Below are 6,180 nucleotides of genomic sequence, written 5' to 3' on the forward strand. Positions count from 1 at the left end.
TTCTACCTGGACCAAAGCAGCGGGCTGAACTATCAACCAACAGGAAATGTCATTTTTACACCGAGCTTATACAAGACATATATGATGCTCAGACAAGACTACAACATGAAAAATGCATTTTTCATTTCACAGTGCCTCTAAATGTCTAAGCATCATGGCTCAGTTGTTCTGTTGTTGTGTGTTTAATAAGTAGAACAGCTTCCCCGAGGAGAACAGAGGTCCTGAGTTCAGCGGGAACAACACGGCCTGTCTCTTCACATTATCCCAGCGTCGTGAGGGTTATCAAGGCCATGGCCTCGGCTCCGTCTGTAACTTCCCTCTGCTTTCCTCAGCTTATATTCTGCCTCGACAAGCCTCTGTCTCACAACTGTGGCCTGTGGAAATGTGGTGCTGTTTGACTCTATGGACGTGTGCATCTGCCAAAATCCTTGCTAAGATGTAAGCAGTTCAGAAAGACAGTTTAAAATTTGGTAAATAAAATTAGGTTTAACCTAGAAGCTAATTTTTTTCTTAATTAAGCACCATGCTAAACTCTCTGTTGCAGCCAGCATCACTGCAGCCAGCATCACTGATGAATGTGGTTGGATGTGGGTTCCTGTAATTGTAACCACATCTAACAGTGGTGCTGTGGGTTCCTGGAGGACAGCTGTAGCCTACGTCACTGTAGCAAGGTGAGAGGTGAAACCACTAGAGGTCAGCAAAGAGATTTATGTTAAGTTACCCTTTAAAGCAGTTATAATTTATAGTTTTCTAATAATGCAAAAGCAATGTTGCAATGTGAAAGAATGGCTTATAATAATAACTTAGATTATTATCAGCTGAATCTACAGCGCTCCTCTTCACAGTGAGTTTCAGATCATTGTTTCATTGCTTCACTTGCACTGAAAAACATGAGTAGCTACGAATAGCTACCTGCTGTCGTTACAGTAGCTGAAGAGGATCTGGATAAGCAAACAAACACAGACAGGAAATGACCATTCAGTTTGATTATCATTGCACTGTGCTTATTTAATTAAATGAGGTATTTGTAAGTTTTGCTGTTGCTACATAGCCAACGTTAGCATTAGCAGCTGTTTACCAACAGCTTCAGCCATCATTGAGTTTACAAGAGAAGAGGTTGTAATACACTGTCAGAGCAGCCACTTCTTCCGGGCAGACAGGACACTACGATGAGTCAGTATCAGAAAGTGACGACACGGCCCAACTGGGATGGGGCTAGCTAGTTAGCGTGCTAACTCTGGTAGGGTTAGAAGAAGAAAAGAAGTGAAAGAAATGGAAACCAAAAAAAAGGTTTGCTATCTGTCCAAGTTTGATGTTAACCTTACAAAGTTTCTTTTAAACTAGCAAGTAAACAATCGTCAATGCTAATGTCAGCTATGTAGCAAATAGCTCCATCCATTGCATCAAAAGAAATGACAATTTTCCTCCATTACTAACATCCCACTGGTTGACAGTGAAGAATAATCCCTCGCAGTGTCACATCCTTCCCCAGTATCTGGTTCCAACAGGGAAAACATCACTAGAAAAAGTAATGATCATTTTTTAGCAGACCTTTAAAGTTTCCTCGAGTCAGCAGGAGCACCCGTAGTTTTCAAGGATACCTCAGGAAGTCGGATGCTTGCCAGGACCCTGTTTCCTCCGATTATGATCGGGTATGAACGTGCTTTGTCATAACAGTTTCTCAGTGTGGAGTCCTTGAGCTGAATATAGCAACAAAATAAAGAAACTTTTGATGATTCTCACAGTTAGGCCAGATAATATTGGGACAGGAAATGTGTCTCACCCACTCGAAGCAGCACTAAGTACTCGCTAATATGAGATCAAAACAGCTCAACACACATACACACACACTGTTTACTCTCCCAACATCTCAAAGTAATTTAGAGAAAGAATCAGCTGTAGCTGCAGGGAAATAAAGGCAGGATGAAAGGAGAATGTTAATGATCTCATGATCTGTGGGATGTCTGCACCTTGACTTTCTCCCTGAGCCAAACCTCAGATGGATAAAGAAATGAAACTCTACTGTAAAATGTAACCAGTCTCGACCTTCTTTTTTTTTTTACACTGTTGAGTCAAACATAACAGATAATACATTGTTTTGTATTTGCTCTCAGAATGAGTGCAAAGCAATCTAGTGGCTTCATGATTGTATTAACCTTGTATTCAGACCTCTGAATCACCCACATCTCCTGTGTGTTCAGTGGCCCAAATAGGCCAGTGTATTTTTGTTAGTTATTAGCAAAAAATGTGAATGGAATTATAAAGCTAAAATTGCATACAACATCAAAAGAAAGTCATGAGTGCATGCAAGTAGATGCAAATTCACTCAAGGTGGCACAAACTGAAGCAAAGAACTAAACTAAAGTGGAACACGCTGCGGCTGCTTATGGAACATCCCATCATCCAGCACATATCAGCTGATGGCTGTAGCAAATTGATGCTGGGAAATTGGATAGAAAACAATGGTTGCTGACATTTTGATCACCTCTCTCCTCTCTCTGCAAACAAAGCCGAACTCCGTCGTCTTGTTGTGAAACTGATGCAGCTGTATGCACTGAGCTTCTGGTAACGGTTTGAATGGTTTAGAGAGCTCAGCATGCAGTGCAGCAGGGAGTCTGGATCTTCTGTTAGAAGACCCTGAAGACTGCCGTTAAGAACATCATCAGGAATGTCTGATGCTTTGCTTTTAATATTTGATTATTTTACCTATTTTAACAACATATTTTAGGACTTACATCTTGTAGTATCCATCCATTCAGTTAGTTTTGGTTTTATTTGTCCAGGTTTTTAGATATGTGTCTAGATTTCTGCATCTCAGTTGTAATCAGCTAAATATTTATCAGTAATACTGTGATGGTAAAAGAATAATTCAACATTTTGTTACAGTTGAACAAATAGGCAATTAGCATAAAGTCTGTTAGTTGATGGAAACAATTGGCCTGGATATGTCAAAGCTAGCTGTTTCTCTTCTGGCCCTGCTAAATATGAAGCTAAGGCTATGTGCACACGAATATGCTTTCACTTTAAAACATTGTTTTCTAATGAAAACGAACTCTGTCCATACTAACATGCCTGAAAACACATACATGACCATTCATGTGCACTTGGCATATGTGAGCCAGTGTAAACAGGAGGGAGATTGTCTACTCTGCAGTTGATTAGTTGCACAAAATACGTGTGCATTGTGTGTTTTTGAAACTTATTTCAGAGCTGCAGCTGAATCCCAGTGGATGGTGTAGCTGGGCAGGTAACAGATCTATTTACAGTGTTTGTGCTCTGAAAGACATCACATCATGGAGAAGAACCAAAAATCAGTGTGTTCCCCTGGGTGTCATGTTTACATCACTGCTGATCAGAGCCAGAGCCGTTAAATAACTGCGACTACTGCAGAGTCATTTTACCCAGGAGTAAATTAAGATTTTTCCCTTTCACATTGTAACAAAATCCAGATGTTAGCAGGTGTTTTTGCTTTTTGTGGATTAATCCACAACTGAAAATAGCCCCTCAAAAATGCAGCCTTTTTTGAAAAGAACCTGTATTTGTGAGTTGTTTTTTTTTTTTTTTTTTTGAGAAGATTGACATCTTCGGTAGGAACTCATGGGCCTTGAGCTCAGAGCTACACCCAGATTAAGGGCATCAGGAAGTATTCAGAGACAAACTAACTGTTTTTGGTCTTTTCATGGGATTTTAACAAGACAAATACAGAGTCCATCAGTCTTATCCTTTAATGGATGCCACACCTAAAAATCAGCTGAGAGCACAGGTGTGAAGCCTCAGTGGAAACAAAACTGTCTACTGTCTGGATTAATGAACCTCACCGCTGCATGAAAGCAGCATTAAAATGTTTTGCACGAACTGTCGGACAGAAAAAGATTGCACAACGTGGTTCTAAACTTTAAGCATGCATGTGTTTGTGTGTATGTGTGTGTGGAGATAATGTGCCAAATGAGGAGGAAAGAATGAAAATGTGCTGTTAATAATTCATATGGAGATACCAGGAAAAAGGAAGTGTGTGCATCTGCTGCCTCCTGCCTGAGTGCGTTTAGCATGTACTGAATTTTTCATCACTCTTTGTAGATAATTACACCGCTGTGCGTGTTTTGTCAATTTGATTGTTGAAAACAACATGTTTTAGCCCAGAGCTGTGCTCCAACCTGTTCCATATGCACAGTAAACTGTTCACATTGCGGGTGAAAAAAAAAATTACATTGATCTGATGCTTTGTGAAGAGATGAACATTTGAGTGAATTTACATGATAAAATCACACCATCCAATGTGCAGCATACTAAATCTGAACTTATAATAAGAAAATCTTATTGTGCCTGCTCATGGGAGGATTTTATTGGCGACTTGTTTAGTGGCGTATTTGCTGAGCCGCCTCATTTCGGTCAGAACAAAGTGTCAAACTGGAACTGAAATGTGCTGGAGAGAAGGTGGAGATGTGTAGCTGCTAAGACAGATGTTACGTCTTCTTTGTTTTGTTTTGTTTTTTTGGCATATTTTTCGTTATGAATATCCTTCATTATTGTCATCCAAAAAGCAGAAGCATTTGAAGGATCAGGATGAGGTTTGGTAATATATTCCAAGTGGATTTACTCAGAAATGGCAGCCTCTCCTGTTCCTACTATCCCTGTATTTTTTGGTTTTGAGGTTTTTTTTGTCCCCCCCTCCCCAATATTATATAACCTTGGAATATGTCACTGTCAGAACACAAGATATTATTTATATCTTTAACAGAAGTTTGACATTTTTAGGAAATATGCTTATACAGTCTGTTGCTGAGAGACAGATAAGAAGATTGATACCATGTTCTGTTAAATATGAAGACAGAGCCAGCTTAGCTAACTGGTCAGCATAGCATAAAGACTGAAAACGGGGTAACAGTTAGCCAATCAAATGAGCGTCAGGGTGATGCTGCTCTGTGCTGCAGCCCCTCAATGTAATAAAAAAAAAACACCATATGGCTTTAAGGCAAAATGCTGAGATTCAAATAGCCAAGATGGCACTGTTTCATCTTTGAAAACTACCTAAATGTCTGTTTGCTGCTTGTTAAGAAAGCTGTGGTCCGTGGAGGCTAACAGGCCAGCTGAGAGGTTTCTAATTGGCCGGAGGAACGAACGTGTCCAGTCGTTGTCTCCGTCTGGCCTTTGAAGGTATGAAGATTGTTTCTTCCGCTGGGAGGTAATTAGTTCCACCGTAACACCAGAAGGTCAGCATGTATATTGTATGAGAAATTAACCAGCGCGCGCATGTGTGTGTGTGTGTCTCTGTATGTGTGTGATTAACTGTGGTGAAAAATTTAGCTTCCCACTGTGGCATAAGGTCACCTTATTAAGGATTAACTGCAACTGCTCCAGTGACACTTTGTGTTTAATACATCACACTTAAATTCATTAGTGATGTAATTCTCGACTTTTAATTTATTAGTGGTTTTATAGTCTTGTGAATTGGGAGGAGCTTTTCGATGAAAGTCACGTTCATTTTTTCCCAGAGACAATGGTGTGTCTCACTGTTGGATTATTTCTACAACTTGAACGGGCATGAAACTCTACTGGATGAATCATCCGAACAAAAGATGAACACGTGATCACGTCTTCTTTGATAAAAGTCAAATGGAAAGGTTAACTTATACCTGGCAGACATCTCACCCTCACTACCTGTTTTTATTAAAAGAACCATTAAAAAGCTCTCAGATGTCAATCAGGGTAAACTGGTTGTTTTTTTTTGTTTGTTTTTGTATCTCATTTTCTTTGTTTCTCTGGTTGATGGATTAATTTAAATATTTGTATCCCTTCCACTGCATATATTGTGTTTGAATATCGTCTTTTTTCTCATTTTGTATGATCAAATTTTTTTTTATTATTAATGTTGCAGTGAGGTTTAACATAAGCCCTGGATGGGTCTTCTACCTCACCTGCACATTCACTTCATAAAAAAGACTGTACACAATGTGTTTGTCATGTTTTATGTGTGCAGATAAATAAATCTAAAGCAAATGAAATCATGATTTTCAAGGTGCATTTTGTCAAGAAACATCCAATCATTAATCTGCTAACAGTGGTCAGAAGCTAAACGTTATGGTGTTTGGAAAACTGACAATAAAATTTGCATCTTAAATCTATGTACTTCTAAATTTTGGTTCAATTTTGGATGAATTCAGTAATGTCATCATTTGTTTA

The sequence above is a fragment of the Trachinotus anak genome, unplaced genomic scaffold (assembly GCF_046630095.1).
Source record: "Trachinotus anak isolate AG129_WGS33_773 ecotype Australia unplaced genomic scaffold, CSIRO_AGI_Tana_v1 ptg000023l, whole genome shotgun sequence".
Taxonomy (NCBI): domain Eukaryota; kingdom Metazoa; phylum Chordata; class Actinopteri; order Carangiformes; family Carangidae; genus Trachinotus; species Trachinotus anak.